The 16,837-nt window shown below is 51.3% G+C and overlaps 1 protein-coding gene across 9 annotated transcripts in view; it reads left to right on the forward strand.

Annotated features, from left to right (window-relative positions):
• The window catches only part of RALGPS1 (Ral GEF with PH domain and SH3 binding motif 1), a 291,847-nt gene that overhangs the window by 84,600 nt on the left and 190,410 nt on the right, over positions 1–16,837 (forward strand). The gene's annotated exons all lie outside the window — the stretch shown is intronic.

Raw genomic sequence — 16,837 nt, forward strand, 5'->3', positions numbered from 1 at the left:
ACTGTCCTTCCTTGCAGGCAACCCGTCAGTGAAGGGGACCGTCCTTGCTTTCCTCGGTGGGTCGAGAGAGAAGGAAGTGAGGCCGGTTCGAGTCACTTGGCCGCCAGCTCTTGGAGAACAGTGCCGGTCCTTGCTCCCCGACACTGGCTGACTCTCTGCAGTGGGCTCTGGGAGTGAGGACCTCCTGTGGCACGGCCTTCCTCTGGGGGTCAGGGATCCACACCTGTTGGCAAACAGAAAGGGCAGGTGGCCTGAGCATCAAGGTGTCTGTCAAGGTGTCAGGGAGCGTTGGGTATGTCGGATGTCAGGGGGGTTTCACAGTTGCAACTTTGTGTTCAGTCATAACATCTACAACTATACATATTGAATGCTGACTGTGTGTCCGTCGCTGTTCTAATAATTTTATGTGCATCAGACCACTGGATATTCACAACAGTTGTGTGAGGTGGGCACTTTTATTCTCTCCATTTTCAAATGAGAAGACTGAGGCCAGAGAGCTTAATCGCTCTGTCCAGGGTCAGAGTGCTGGTCAGTGGTAGGGCCAGATTTGAACTCGGCTCATCTGGCTGGAGGGACCAGACGTCACCCCCTCCCTGATAACCGCCTCTCTCATGCCAGACTGCAGCAGGCCCCCAGGACAGTTTATGTTTGCTTGTAGAGGCACAGTTTGGATTTCTTTTGATTCTTTTCAGGCAGTTGGTGTCTTTTTTTTTTTTTTTTTTGCTTGAAAAAATAAGAAAAATCGTCTCTGAAATGATTTTTCCTTAAATGTAGCAAAAAATAGTGTATAAAATTTCATACAATTTTGCTACTCACGTTTTACCGAGGAGGGAGCCCATAGCTTTCACTGGATTCTAAAGGACCCAGACACCCAAACCTAGCGTGTCTTTGTCACTCAAATGCTTGGCGTGGTGCTGGGCACATCGTATCTTTTCAGTAAATTTTCATTGACTCACTGAATGAAAAGTGTCCGTGCTTGAAGAGTTGAACCTCCACCATCTGGAAAACTCACTTTGTCAAGTCTACTTTAGTTCCCGTAGCTGACACAGGATCCCACTGACTGAGTCGGCAGCTAGTTACTCAGCCGCCGCTCTGGCCGGGAACTTCCTCAGGCGCCGCACGTGCCAGGCAAGCAGGTTCTTTGCGCTGTTCCTGGGCATTGCTCATGGTCCGGGGGGAAGACAGACAATCTGACAAGGGCCTCGTTAAGAACACTTAGGGCTGCTTTAGGGGGTGTTACCTGTGCCATAGGAGCCCCGGGAGGTGCGTCCAGCTTGGCCTGGGGTGGTGTGGGGGCTCAGGAAGGCTTGTCTGTGTGCGCCAGCGCCTGGGGTGGAGGTGGAGGTGGTCGGATGCCGGGGAGGGAAGAAGTGTTCCTGGCAGAGGGGCCGCTGAGAGACCGTGTGCAGAGTTGAAGGCACCCACGTGGCTGGCAGAGGATAGCAGACGATGGGAGGGTGTGAGGGGCCCTTGGGGAGTTTGGTGGGTGTTGAATTGGAGGTGCCGCGAGACACTGCAGGAGATCCCCAGCACCAGGAGCGTGGCGATGCAGCTAGAATGCTGCTTTCTCAGAAGGGTGAAATCGGGCGCTTCTGTGTGCCCTCTGGCAAGACCCCAGGAGCTGCTGATCCTGGCCCCGTCCAGAGGAGGACCCCGAGGCTTCTGAAGGGATCTTGAGGGAGACTCATTAGTGGTCAGAGTGTCCCTGGAAGTTGGGACATTTAGTGGGACCTGGGAGAATGTAACCCCTGAAGGGGCCACCTTGAGAGAAGTGGCCCTAGTGATAACCAGAGCAGCTGGGATGGGGTGACAATGAGAGGATCCCTCGTTGCCTAGAACCCTCCAGAAAGAAAGGGAAGGGTCAGGGCTCAAGCACCTTACCTTTAGGGGGGATTGCGGCGTGTAATGATTAGAGTGTGAGTTACATTTCAGACAGAGCTGGGTTCAGATCCTGATCCATCTCAAACTAGCTGTGTGAATTCGGGCAGGTTCTTAATGTCTTTAAACCTCTGTTATCTCATCTATAAATTAGGAGTATTTACTCAATGGGGTTGTTGGGAGGACTTGTGTGATGATGCATTTTGATCCTTACTTAGCCTTGTGGCTGGAGCATCACCCAGGCCCAGTAGATGGTTGCTGCTGCTGTTCCTTATTTTCCTCTTTTTCTTTTTCCCTAAATCATTGCTGTTATCATCATCCAGATGTCTCTCTGAGGTGGATGCACACTGGTCCTGAATCTTGAATCCCAATCCTATGGATTTAGGACGGCCAGATCTTTCCCTCCAGATCCGTGCAAGTCCTTGGAGGCTTACTTCTAGCACATGCATCATTCTACACTGAACCACAGGGATGCGACAACACCTCTGCAAGCTCCTCCCGGAGATTCTGCCGTGCCAAGTGCCAGGGAGCCACCACGGTTAGGCTTCTTGGAAGGGAAACCTCGGGAGCCATGCTGACAACTTTAACATTATTCCTAAAATACCCACTAGATGCACCATCACGGTGGGCCCCTTCGCTGATCCCAGCCTCTTCCAGCTTTCCTAGCTCTTTGTTCCCCTCTTAGGACCATCCATCTCCCTTCCCTGTGCAGAACAGTTCAGGCCGCTGGTGCCTGCAGCCCAGTATGCAGCCTCAGATCCATCAAGGTACTTAGCCAGACTGGACACCTCCATCTAACAGGACCGCCATACCTTGAGGACTGTGGGTATAAATAGCTCCTTTGGTGGGGTGAGGGGAAGAGGTTCAATTCCTTTTTTCTTTTTTTGCTGTTTAGGGCTGCGCCCACAGCATATGGAGGTTCCCAGGCTAGGGGTCAAATCAGAGCTACAGCTGCCAGCCTACGCCACAGACCCAGCAAGGCAAGATCCGAGCCATGTCTGCGACCTACAACACAGCTCACAGCAATGCCAGATCCTTAACCCACTGGTGGGGCCAGGGATCAAACCCATGTCCTCATGGATACTAGTTGGGTTCATGACCACTCAGCCACAATGCGAATTCCCTCATTATTATTTTTGTTGATGGTCGCAAATGCTTCTTTCTTTTTTTTTTTTTTTTGCTTTTTAGGGCTGCACCCGTGGCATATGGAAGTTCCTAGGCTGGGGGTCAAATCAGAGCTGCAGCTGCTGGCCTTTACCGCAGCCACGGCAATGCCTGATCAGAGTCGTGTCTGTGATCTACACCACAGCTCATGGCAACGCTGGATCCTTAGCCCACTGAGCAGGGCCAGGGATTGAACCTGTGTCCTCGTGGATACTAGTCGGGTTCATTACTGCTGAGCCACAACAGGAACTCCCACAAATGCTTCTTTGTTCTTGGCCCAGGGAAAGAACAGTTGGCAGGTGAAATCTACTCAAGGGTTGAGCCGAGAGCATAGCTTTTGGTGTATGGCCCACCTAGGTTGACGCAGCCTTGCCACTTGCTGCTGTGCAGCCTCAGGAAATTCACTCCACTTCTCTGAGTCCCAGAACCTCTGAGCCCAGGCTGGCTTTCCCTTCTTGAGAGCTCTATACCCTGGGACATACGGCCCCGGGGTGCCTGTGGGATGGATGCTCTCTGAACCTCCACCCTTCCCACTCCTGAAGGAGTAGCTCCCAGCCCTGATTTCATTGACATTTAGCCCCTCTGGAGAGAAGCAGGGAAGCAAAGCCGTGTATCGGGAATGTCCAGACTCCCTCAGAGTTGGAAGCCAGGTCCTGGGTCTATAGTTCCTGGCTCCTGACTCTTCCAGGGATGTTCCTGGATCTATGTTCTATTGGCTTCCCTGAGAAAGGGGCTCTCTAGGGCTCGGTCAGGCCTTCCCTCCCCTTCACTCTCTCCTCCGCTGAGGCCACCCAGGCTGCCGGGCTGTGAGAACAGAGCAGTGGGAGGCCAGGTGAGTCAGGATGTTTTTAGTTTCAAGTAACAGAAAACAGCTCAAGCCAGCTTCACAAAGGGAATTTGCCAATAAAAGGGGAATTTGTTGTAAGCCTTGGGGGCTGCCTCACAGAACCTGAAAGTGGAGAGAGGCTGGAATCCAGGTCCAGAAGCCTGGCCAGACTCTGGTCTTCCTTCTCTCTCCTCTGTCCTTCCTCATCTCCCTTTTCCGGGGCTTCCACTGGCTCCTCCTGGATCCCTGGGAGGCAAGGGGGGCGTGAGATGACAGCCCTGAGCCCTGAAGGCCGATTCTTTTCTCTCTCCCTCCATCTAGAGTCCGGATTCATACACAGGGAACTATTCATGGCCCAGTGGGGACCAGGTTCATGTCACTCAAGGTGCCTACCCCTGTGATGGGGCGGAGGGCCAGGTGCAGTTCCCAGAGAAGAGGGAATGGTTAAGAGCAGGGCAGACACCCCAGAGGGTCCCCTTACTCTAACATGCTGCCTGCCCCTTGGGGACCTTCTTTCTGGCTGTGGGACCCTGTCTGCTCCGCTCAGCGCCCTTCGTGTTGGTCCAGTGCTGGCCTCTGCATGGAGCCTGGGTGGGGAGGTGGCTGGGAGGACTTGGTTAGATGAGCGATGGCTTCTGCACATTAAACCCTCAATGGCCCATGTTTAGCCAGCCTTTATTTGCACATGGCTTAGGTCAGATGTGGGCCACCTGGCCATTAAGAGGCGAGCGCTGCATGGCTCTTTGGGGTTAAGAAAGCGCTCCTTATGCAGGAGCTCATTCTGCATGTTAGTAGCTCTTCCTGTGGTTTCCGATGTGCGCCTCCTTGGGGGATGAAAGCCCGCCTCTGGAGACCCAGACAGCCAGGGGCCAGTCTGGGCCATCTGGGCTCTGTGGAGGCTCCCGCAGACCTCCTCTGCCGTGGAAGGAGTCCCACAGGGCTGCAGTCCCTTCCCCCTGGGTGGTCGTGGCCGTGACGGGGCTCCGCCTTGGCTGGGCAATGAGGGGTCTGCCCTGGGGGCTGGGGATATGTGTGGTGGCCCCAGACCAACAGCCTGTTTTTTATGGAAGTACCTTTCCATCAGACACTTAGAATTCACTAGTGTGTATTAGACAAATTACATATCTATCTGGGAAAAAGCTGACTGCATTTTGAATCCATTATTTCTATCTGGCTGATGGTTAAAAAGCCATTTCTGTACCGTCTGACTAGGTTTGTAACCTGTATGCAATTGAGACATTTAGGTTGATGTGTAAGAAAATATATACAGTTTAATAGGATTTTTGCATGCCAAGATTGAGGCTGAATGTCAGAGCATAAATATGGGTTTGTATGTAATGGGGAAGTTCAAAGGCAGTCCCTCTACCCCAGCTCCCCTCTCACAGAGTGGTCCTGGCAGCCCCTTCCTGCCAGTAAATATTTGGGGTTGCTTCCCTGGCATGTCGACATGGGTGAGAAGAAGCCAGATGATTTTATGATCTATAAATGCAAGCACCAGACATGCTCTGAAATTCATTAGTGTTTGCTTGTCATTACAAATAGCCTGGGTTGTTTGCCTTCCGACTAGACGGGCGGACAGTCAGGGCCCAACTGCAGGGCGTGGAGGGCTCTGACGCTCTGACTCTCTCGGGAGATGAGCGTTTAAAGCAACTCTTAATTTATGGCTGGAGACTGCTTCTTGCTCTTGCATGTAGGCCTTGAAAGTTTGACTCTTCAGATGTAGAATGCCTTTTCCTTCAGTGGAAAATAAGCGATTCTTGGATAAAACCTACTTGTCAAATGAGTTCTCATCTCTTGGGTCCGCCCCCGCCCCCCTGCCCGGCACCCTTTCCTTCTTCTGCATCGTGGATAAGCTTTTGGGAGAGGGCGAGCCTCTCAAAACACTCCTCCCAGACACTTGTGTGTGCAGCAGAATTTGCAGGTCGTTCCCCAGCCCTGTCCACTTTACAGAGCACAGCGCTGCCCCTGGGCCCCCTTCCCTCCTCTTGGGCCTGAGGCCCTCGGGGTTCCGGCTATGGCCAGCCCCTGCGCACAGCCCCTGCGGTCCATTGCAGAGCCTTGAAGGTGACTGTGAAGCTGTGGGAGGCTTTGCGCTTCTGCCATCTGATGTGGAGTTGGGCAGAGCAGCCCTGAGCCGTCTCCACGGCGTGTTTGCTGAGGTCAAGTTATAGGCAGCCCTTGGAGTCTGAGAGGCTTCTGGAAGGCGGACGTGCGGGGAGGCCAGTGTCGAGGTCTCTGGGTGGATTCGAATGCGGCTCAAGGAGATGTTCTTCCCAGGGGCCTTGGCGCGGCGGCTCAGGCGTTCCTGGGCCCGCGGAGTCGGAGGCCCCATCCTTAGTGTTCCGTTGTCCACCACATAGTGCCTTGAGGATGAGTGAGGAATCCCTGGTCTGACGGGAAAAGTAAGAAATATATGTAAATATGACAAGGGCCACACCAGTGGGAACAGACTGAGCACTGTCTGGGAGCAGGGCCAGTGCTTGCAGCTGGGGCCACGGGCAGAACATCCTGGAAGGGGTCCTGTTTGTTCATAGCCTGGAGAGAGCAGTGCGATTTGGATACAAGATGAGGAGAAAGGGCATTCCAGGTAGAGGGGACAGCCTGAATCTGGTAGACAGTCGGGAAGAACGGGGCCATGTACCGAGACTGGCGAGCAGATTCGTTTGGTCAGAGCAAGGGGCACGTGAAGGGGCAGAGCCTGTGGGTAATTAGGCTAGAGAATAGGGGTTCTGTTGTGGAGGCCTTGAATGCCATGCCCAGGGCTCTGGGGACTGGGTTCTGTGGGCACTTCCTTCAAGAAGCCTGCTCCGGTCCCGTGACTGGCTCACCGCCAGTCCGCTGCTGCTCAGCGATGCCAGCCCCCCATTAAACGCTCTTGTTGCACCCTGAGCTTGTCCTTGGGCACTTAGCGGCATGCCCATAATTAGTGCCTGTCATCTCCTCTGGCAGGCAAATGCCACGTTCACTGCTCAGTCCCCCACGCCTTGCACCGTGCCGGAAGACTGGCTGGATGTTACTGGTTAGATGGGGGCTGCAGACAGAGTTGAGGGGCTGGGCAGCCTGAGCTGGGGATCAGAGCCATGGCCTCACCCTCTGTCCTACAAAAGGGGGTTCCACGCCATCAGAGGCTGATGGCTCTGGCGTCTAAAAGCTTCCTCACAGGGATATTTAAGTAAGAATCCCTGTATAGATCTGACACTTGAAAGGTGGCTTCTGTTTTAGCTTTTCAGGAGAGGAAACAGCTGCTCTGAAGGAGCCCTTCCTCCCGACCTGCTTGTGCCCCGGCCACCTCTGGTCACCATCAGAGGTCACGCAGCCTAGTCCCTGTAATAGGTCCTGCTGTGGCGCCGGGGCTGGAGTTTATCAAAAGTCTCGCTTTGTGTTCAGAAATCCAGGGGCCCCGAGTTGCCTGTGAGGGTTGGAGAGGAGACTCGCAGTGTCTTCTCCCTGAATGCACAGCTTTGTTTGATGAACGAGGACTTACTTCTGTGCCCTCTCCGGCAGCTCGGCCTTGCTCCACGCTGAAGTCAGGCCTGACACTTGGGGTGGGGGTGGGGGCATGTCCTCTCGGTGGGACAGCCTTAAGCCCCTGTGCAAAGTCCAGGCTCACCATTTCCTACAGCCCACCCCCGCTCCAGGTCAGCCTTTCCTGAGCGAAGTCTGTCCGCTCTCAGGTCCCCTCTCTGGTTCCCTCACCGCACACTTCAGTCTCACTCTGGGCCCTTTTTGTATTAAAAGTCCAGGCTCTGGTGTCTTCCATTTACTACCTAGATGAACTTGCATAAATGACTTCATCTCTGTGAGCCTCAGAGTTTTGCCATCTGTGAAATGGAATAGGAAAATCTACTTCATCGTCTGGCTTTAAGACTTAAGGAAAATAGGAGTTCCCGTCGTGGTGCAGTGGTTAACAAATCTGACTAGGAACCATGAGGTTGCAGGTTTGAGCCTGGCCTCGCTCAGCGGGTTAAGGATTCGGTGTTGCCATGAGCTGTGGTGTGGGTCACAGACATGGCTCGGATCCCACGTTGCTGTGGCTTTGGCATAGGCCGGCGGCTACAGCTCTGATTAGACCCCCTAGCCTGGGAACCTCCATATGCCACGGATGTGGCCCTAAAAAAGACAAAAAAAAAAAAGACTTAAGGAAAATAAAATAGTTGAAAGCACACTGTATGGTTTGAATCCCAGTTTTGCCTCTTTTTTGCTGTGTGACCTTGGCCAAGTGAAATGCCCTCTCTAAATCTCAGTTTTGCTTGTGTATAAACCAGGGGCAGAAATAGCCTTTGCTGGTGGATGCCGTTGTTGAAAGATCAAGCAAGAGGCGTAATGTAAGCAAAATATTTAACCAAGTGCCTGGCACACAGTAAGCAAGGGGTTAGCTGAGGTCGTTACTGTTTTATTACCACTGTTACTATTATTCTCAGCCTGCGATCAGGACTGGGTGCATCCGGAAGGACCCTGCTCACCTCTCAGAGTGAGGCGGAGCCGTGGGGCTGGCGGGGGGGTTATCGCAGTGGCTTCACACCGTGTTCTCTTGCTGTCTGGTGAAACATGGGTCCCGGGTGTAAGGTAGCCGGCGCTGCCTCTTTGGTGTCTGACCGGCTCATGGTGTCTGCTCTGGGCGTGTAGACCTTCAGAGGCTGCCTTTGTTGGGAACGTGGAGAGCCTGTGGGAGGCTCCGCCTGTGCAGGAGGAGACCCCCCTCCTGCCCTGGGCAGCGAGCACCACCCCGGGACCCTCCCAGCCTCCCTCCCTGCCCTGCTCCACCTGCGCCCACAGCTCCCCTCCCATCCCACCTGGAATTTCAGCCTGACCGCTTTTGGATACCTTTCTTTCTTCTCTCTTCCTCTTTCCTTTCTTCCTCTTTCTCCTCCCTTTATCTTCTCCCCTCCTTCCCCCCACCCCCTTTCATTCTCTCCCCTCTTTCTGGAACCTGGTTGGTGCTTTTTCTGCTTGTCTGCCTGCGGCCTGTTTCCTGTCTCCTGACCACCACCCCCCACCCCCGGCCATCCTGTCCACTCCATCCCTGGGGAACAGCGCAGTGCCCGGAAGCCCCCCCCCCCGGCCCTTCTTGACTGTGTTTCTCAGACTCGGCTGCCCCACACCCCCTCAAAACACTTGGAAAGAAAATACCGCAGCCCCGTAGTCTCCGGGGGCAGGTCTTCCTTAATAGTGTTTTATAAAGCTACACGTGTGACCTCGGCTTCTCACGGGCTCACGGAACCAGAGAACTTGGAGGATCTTAAAGACCGCTGAGGACTACCGTATCTTTTTTTTTTTTTTTTTTTAATGGCCGAACCCACATCATATGGAAGTTCCTCGGCCAGGGATTGAAGCCAGGCTGCAGCTGCAACCTGTGCTGCAGCTGAAGCCACTCTGGGTCCTTTAACCCACTGCGTAGTAGGGTGGGCATCCAGCCTGCCCATCTGCAGCGACCCAAGCCGCTGTAGCTGGATTCTTAACCCACTGCGGAGGGCCACTGTGTTTTACAGACAGGACACACAGCCACCCTAGTGGGAAAGACTGACCCAAAGTCTCAGAGGAGGTGCAGGGCACAGCTGAGCTTAGAACCCAGGACTCCTGACTTAGGAAGACCCCTTAAAACCATGAAATGTCACTGCGAGCTGTGTGTCTTTGGCCATCTTTTTCTGAATATATTTCATTCCGTCTGTAGCCCATGTCCCTCTGCAGCCGCAGTCGGAAGTACCTAATCCACTGGTGAGAAGCTTCACCCTCCTTTGAGGGAGCAGGGGAGTAGAGGTGGGGACAGACCTGGAGGAATAGGGATGCAAGGGACCCCTTATTTAGGTTCCGTCCTCCTCTCTCTGTCTCCCTGCTTGTCCCAGGCTAACCCTCCTCTCTGGTTCGTAGCTGGCTGCCTTGGTCCCCACCTCACCCCGGCCCCGCTAACGAGGCTTGCCTTTGGCTCTCCTGCCCGACCTCTCCTTTTCGATAATTACAGCTGGTGTTTGGGTGCCATGCCTTCATGCACCGGTTAAAGCTGTGTTGCCCAAGACGGCGGCCCGCAGGGGGCTACCAGGCCCTTGAAGAGCGGCTGGTTCAAATCGAGGTGTTTTGTTAAGTGTGAAAAATGGACCAGGAGTTCCCGGTGTGGTGCAGCGGAAACAGATCCAACTAGGAACCATGAGGATGTGGGTTTGATCCCTGGCCTCAAGCAGTGGGTTAAGGATCCGGCATTGCCATGAGCTGTGGTGTAGGCCGGCAGCTATAGCTCTGATTAGACCCCTAGTCTGGGAACCTCCATATGCTGTGGGCGCAGCCCTAAAAAGCAAAAAAAAAAAAAGAAAAATGGACCAGATTTCAAAGACTTAGTACCAAAAAAGAATGTAAACTATCTCATCAATAATTTTGCATATTTTATATTGATTACAGGTTGAAAAGATAATATGTGGATATACTGAGTTAAAATAAATTGTTAAAATTAATTTCATCTCTTTTTTTCAAAATGTGGCTATGAGAAAATACAAACTATGTGGCTTGCATTATGTTTCTCTTGGCTTGCACTGGGTTATAGCTTCTAGGCCTTTCTCAACCAGGGATTCACGAGAGGATTAGGCCGAATGCCTGAAGGTCCATGGTGTGTACAAATGTCCCATCTTAGGAGACTTGAGAAAAAGCACTCCAGTCATTTTCTGTGTTCAGTGGTTCAGATAAGGAACCTGGGTGAGAAAGGCTGCACCACCTGGTGTTTCTAATTTTAATTCAAATTCCTGTAGTGTTTCCCTTGTTATATAATGATGGCTCTTGGTTTGAGATAGACATTACTCAGCTTCTAAGAAGTTCTTTTTTTCTTTTTAAAATCCCAAAGGAATGGTGCATTTTGCTGATCGCCTTTTCAGTTTGTGAAAGGAACATCACACTGCTCTGAGGATTTATGGATGTACTGTTGTTATGTGACTAGTTTTCAGAATATTAGCTTATTCTCTCATTACTTAGACAAACCTGCTAGGCCGTGTAGAATGATTCTTTTTCCTCCTTATTCTGTATTCGTTAGGTGTTAGGGTTTGGGGCTTCTTTCCATCACTTTTTGTGCTCTGGAATAAAGTATTTAGCATAGGAATTAGGTGTTACTTAAACACCTAATTATGATGTCTGACAAGACGCACTGGTAAAACCCACGTGGCCCTGGAACTTGTGAGTTCACTTTTCCAGTTTCCGACGTGGTATTTAGCATACTCACCAGACATCGAAAAGTTTTGGTTGGCCAAAAGATGGAAGGCTGAGCAAGGACCAGGTCAGAGGCTGCCTCTCCCCAAGAAGCAGGTACTTCCAGAAACTTCATTTCGTGTTCCAGGCAGTGTTCTGGATGAGTGCAATTTGCAAAGATCAAGCTTAAGAAGGGTTGAATTGTGCTGGGAAAAAAAAGAAAAAAGCACCGTGATTACATAATTTAAATTGCAGTGGATACAGTGAGCAGCAAACTAGATACTGCAGAAAATCAAAGGGGAATTAAGAGACAAAAAAAATTTTTCTCCTAGAACTCAGAGGGAAAACAAAAGGAGATGGAGAAAATGTCTGTAACAACGTGGTGAGAACAGAACCACAGACACAGGGAGAGAGAGTGTGTGCACGTGTGGGGATGGCCCTGCACCTGTGCGTGGGGAAGGAGCTCTGTCCTGGAGACGGAGGTGCTCCAAGACCAGGGGGCCAGGCTTCCGAGACCCACAGACCCAGGTTTGAATCTTGGCTCTCATGTTGACCGCATATGTGGATTTGAGCAGATTGCTTAACTTCTCTAAGCTTTCACGTCTTCATCTGTAAATCGGGGCAATGATGGTATCTATCTGATAGGGTTGTTGGGAGATTGAGTGAGCAGTGGATGAAATGACTGACACTGTGCAGGATACTTCGTGTAAGTGCTCAGTAAAGCTAGCTGTTGTTTTTGTCATTTGTATTGACCAGATGGTAAATTCTGGTTCCTCTGGGTGTTTGGCTAATGCATGATCTAAATTCTCTTCTTTGGACTTTCTGTGTGAAGGTTTTTGTAAAGAGTATGTGCTAGGTCCCTGATCAAAAAAAAGTATTCTTTTTAAAAAGAGACTATCTGAATGATATGATTTGGAAAAGACATTTCCCAAGAACACAGAGCAAGGGGATGGAGCACAGTCCCCAGGGCGGGAGTGCGAAATGAACGTGTGGCCCCGCGGGCCTCGTGACCGGCTCGGGAAGCCAGGCGGGCTGCGCTGCCGGCCGCCCTCCGTTCCGGGGCCCTTCCTCTGTCACATGGACGGGAGGCTGTTTGCAGGGTTGCAGTTGGCCGCTGCCCTGCGTGGACAGCTGGTTCTAATTGTGCAGAGCTGCACAGCACTGGGGCTGGAAAAGGAACGTTTGAGGAAGTTTGCCTCATCTTCATGACCCTAAATGTACGTGTGGGCTAAGTGGATGGCGGTTTGAGGACTCGATGCACCAGGAGTGACTGTAAAGGAGCCGCTGGCTGGAGGCATCCACAGCCTGCACGTGGAGAAAGCCGAGCCCCTTCTCCTTGGGCAGCGATCCGCCACCTTATACATACACCCCGCATCTGCAGAAGGTGTCTGTTTGTCCCCAGCAATTCTTCCCTGCTCTGTGGCCTGTCAAGCCCGGGGTTCTGAGGCTTTACGGAGGCCCTGGCATTCATTTCTCTCCAGGCCCGCCTCCTCCCTGTCTCCACACACTCCCCCAAGGCTGTGTTTCTTCCAAATCACCAAAGCGAATGGCTCTGCAGGAGAACGCTGTATTGCCTGTGCGTGAGATTCTAGTACCAGCTGGATTGCAGTACAGCAGAGGGGCACGGGGTGGGGTTGGGTCCACTGTGCCACCTTTGTCCTGTTATCAGGGCAGTAAACCTGCCTCACACACAGCATGAGGCTCTTGGAGCTGCTCACTCCCTCGGCAGCCTTCCCATCCCAATCAGAATAAACTCCAGTCCTTACCTGCCTGGTAGGGGCTCCCACCCACTTCCTTCCCACCCTGTCCCCGCCACCACTCTCCCCAGGCTTAGGCAGCCCCAGCCGCAGTGCCCACCTTGTGCCATCAGAGATCCAGGGTCTTCACACTTGCACTCCTTTGGTCGCGAACCCTCTCCCTAGGTCTTGGTGGAGCTTACTGCTGACATCATTTGTGGTCTCCACTCCAGGGCCAGTTTATCCGCCAGGCCCCAGGGCATCCCCTCCAATATCCATTCCTTCATCCTGGTTAACATTTTCTCAAAGGACTTACCGTCATCTGACTTATCACAAATTTCTCGTCTCTTTCCCCTCCAGTAGAACGTAAAAAGCAAGAGCAAATGTGCCTTGTTCCTTGCTGTGTTTCACGAGACATGCTTTACTCTGTAGATGTCTTCCAGAAGCTGTCCACGACTGTCGCCCCTTTCCTTTTTCTCTTCCTTCTCCCCCTTCCCCCTCTTTCTTCTTCTTCCCCTCTTCTTTCTCCATCCTCTTCTTCTCCTTCTCCCAAGAAAGAGCTAAAGGCAGTCACCCCGAAGGCGTGGGTCTAGGAAATGTCTTTTTGGGCTTCAGTCTTTGGAAATGAAGCCGGAACGTGCAGCTGCCATTTGTTGCCTTGACTTACAGTGCTTTGTGTTCATGTCTGACCCCCCCACTGGCCATGCACTGGGCTCCTCAAGGCCTCGGCTGGGGGTCCTGGGACCCTCCAGCCCGGGGCCTGGCCCTCCGTCCCCCTGCCCCCTTCCTAGCCTTCTTCTCTGATCCTTCCCTTCCGCCTTCTCCCTTCTTTCCTTCTTCCATCCTTTGCCTCCTTTTGCCCTTCCTCCTTCCCTTTTCCCTCGCAGCTGGTTTTGTCCCCGTGGGGAGTCAAGGCAGCTGCTGGCAGGAGCCCCTCGGTGGCGCTTTCCGGCTCCCTCCTCGGTGCCTCAATTGAGTCAAGCCCTCGCGTTTCCGAGAGGACAGGCATGTTTCCTGAAGGCCCCGCTGGTCGTGGCTTTCACATGCTTCCTCCATCAGAAGTTACAGAGGCATCTCATGGTCATGTGAAAAATGCTAGGTATTTATGTTAAAAATGTTGATACCGACAGGTTGTAAACGGGTTGTGACTTTATAAAAATGTTATGTATTTCTGGATACTGACTCCACTGTAAATATTTAATTTTGGAAGTTTTGCAGTGTGTAATGCTGTAAGATGTCACCTATTAAGTTTTACTCCGAAGTGATCCTGTGCATGATATTCACATAGCGCAGAAGAGCTTGTAAAGGAAGCCTTTGATCCCTTACCCTGCGCTCCCCCCGACCCCAGAGGTTTTTTTTCCTTCTACTGGTTACTTTTGGAATGTTATTTGGTGTGCTGGAACCTCCTCAGCTTTGTACAGGGTCTCTTGACCGGGCTTTTCCTCTTCTGTCCACTCGCCACTTGCTGTCAGCTGTGCTTTTACATTGTGAGAGTAATTAAATTAACGTTCTGACATTTCGCAGCTACACCCCACCTTTTAGATGTGTTGACTCTCCAAGTTTCAAAGCAACAGACAGCACTCATCGTCCTGGCTCAGTGCCCGGCTGGGTGGTGCGCCGAGGTTGTATCTCATTCTCTAACGACCCCGGGCTGTTCAAGGACCCACAGTTTCCCTTTGCTTTCCGACCATCAACTGCCTAATATTGTGGGAAAGAATAAAATATTTAAATGTACACAACTAATAAAATATATATAACACTTAAACATTTTAATATATGCTATTTAAATATACCTATGCTGTTTAAACATACACACATATGCATAGCCTTTAAGCACAAACAGGAATTTCTTATTTTTTGTTGTTCCCGGAGGTTATAATTGCTTTTCTTCCATCATTTGCCCTCATCTCATGTCGTCGAACCTTTGCAGGTTTCTGTTATATTTTTATTTTCCTCATATTTCTAACCGCATGCCTTTTCCCCCCGAGACCTCCCTTCACAGCCCTTTGCCCGACGCCAGTTTGAAGTAGCTGCGCTTCAGTCCTTTTGCGCTGTTACTGCTGTACTTCCCTGCACCGCCTTGTGTGCTTGGTAAAAACTTCAGGGACGGAGATGAAAATTTTCTTTTTTTTTTTTTGGCTGCTCCCGCTGTATGTGGAAATTGCTAGGGATTGAACCCATTTCACAGCGGTGACCCAAGCTGCTGCAGTGACAGTGCCTGATCCTCAACCAGCTCCACCGCAAGAGAACTCTGGCTCCAGCAGTTTGAGATGTGACAGCAAAACCAGCATGAATTTCTTTTTTCTTCTTCACAATTTCATAGATAGAAGATCCTTACTGCAGATCCTAGCAACCTCAGCTAAGAGGTTTTTCTTTCCTTATTTTTAATTTTTTTGTTTTTACTATATGTATATATATATATATATTTTTTTTTTTTTTGGTGGTCTTTGTAGGGTCGCATTCATGGCACATGGAAGCTCCTGGACTAGGGGTTGAATTGGAGTTGCAGCTGCTGGCCTGTGCCACAGCCACAACAATGTGGGATCTGAGCAGGGTCTGCAACCTACACCACAGCTCATGGCAATGCCAGATCCTTAAGCCACTGAGCGGGGCCAGAGATCGAACCCACATCCTCCTGGATATTAGTCAGGTTCGTTACGGCTGAGCCACAAGGAAGACTTCTTCTTTCCTTATTAAGTTGAGAACTTTCTCCTTTTCATTTAAAGGAAGCACTTTGCAACTGCTCTTTGGCATATCCTAATTGCCAGCATCACTGGTCGTGTGCTTCGGGGCCATTTTAAGTATAAGGGTTACTTGAACAAAAGCACTGTGACACCACAACAGTCAATGTGATAACCAAGCTGGCCACTCAGTGACTAATGGGCAGGATATGCTGGACAAAGGGATGATTCACGTCCTGAGTTGGACAGAGCCGGAGGGCGTGAGCTTTCACAATGCTTCAGAATGGGGGTGCACGATTTAAAACGGTATGAATTGTTTATTTCTGGAATTTTCCATTTGATATGTTTGTACCTCAGTTGACTGCAGATAACACACTGCAGAAAGTGGAACTGCGGATAAAGCAGGCAGGACTCCTGCACTCTCACAGAACCATCAGGGTCCAGGGCCAGGGTAAGCACTCGCCTAGCCCGTTAGGACTTCCTGGTGCCCCGTTTCCTCTGCCCCTGGCAGCCACTGATCTAGTTTCTATCCCTAATCCCTATAGTTTTTGGGTTTTTTTTTTTTTTTGTCTTTTTAGGGCCACACCCATGGCATATGGAGGGTCCCAGGCTAAGGGTGGAATTGGAGCTGCAGCTGCTGGCCTACACCACGGCCACAGCAACACCTGATCCGAGCCTCATCTGTGACCTACACTACGGCTCACGGCAATGCTGGATCCTTAAGTGAGGCCAGGGACTGAACCTCTGTCCTCATGGACATGAGCCGTTTGTTACCACTGAGCCACAACAGGAACTCCAGTCCCTATAGTTTTTCTCTTTCTCAGAATGTCGTAATAATGAAATCCTATGATATTTTTGTGTCTGGTTCCTTTCACTTAGCATAAAGCTTTTGACATTCATCTGTGTTGCCGACCGGGTCAGTAATTCATTCTTTTTTATTGCCGGGTAGTGTTTGGTAATGCGGACAGATCACAGTTTGTTTGTCCCTTCACCAAAGGATGGAAGCCTGGATTGTTTCCAGTTTGGGGAAATCGAGAATGCAGCTGCCATCAACATGCACACATGGTTTTTGTGTGGACAAATGTTTGCATTAGTGAGATTGCCGGGCCCTTTGGTGAGTGTATGCTTAACATTCAAAGAAACTGCCAAACTGCTCTCCCAAATGGCTCCACCGTTTTGCGAACCCAGCAGTGAGGCCTGAGGGCTCTGAAATGCCTTGCTCCTTAGACCCCACTGCCAACCCCGGAACTGGCACTGTCTCCCCACGCTGCCTCCGTGGGTCGCCCACTCCCTGGGGTGTTTTTAGAACACCTTTGACTAAGCGTATGACTGTCCCAGCAGTTCTTCAGAAGATTGTTCCAGAGGGTAGGATGGGAGGGATGGGGAGA

Source organism: Phacochoerus africanus, chromosome 2 (genome assembly GCF_016906955.1).
Source record: "Phacochoerus africanus isolate WHEZ1 chromosome 2, ROS_Pafr_v1, whole genome shotgun sequence".
NCBI classification, from domain to species: domain Eukaryota; kingdom Metazoa; phylum Chordata; class Mammalia; order Artiodactyla; family Suidae; genus Phacochoerus; species Phacochoerus africanus.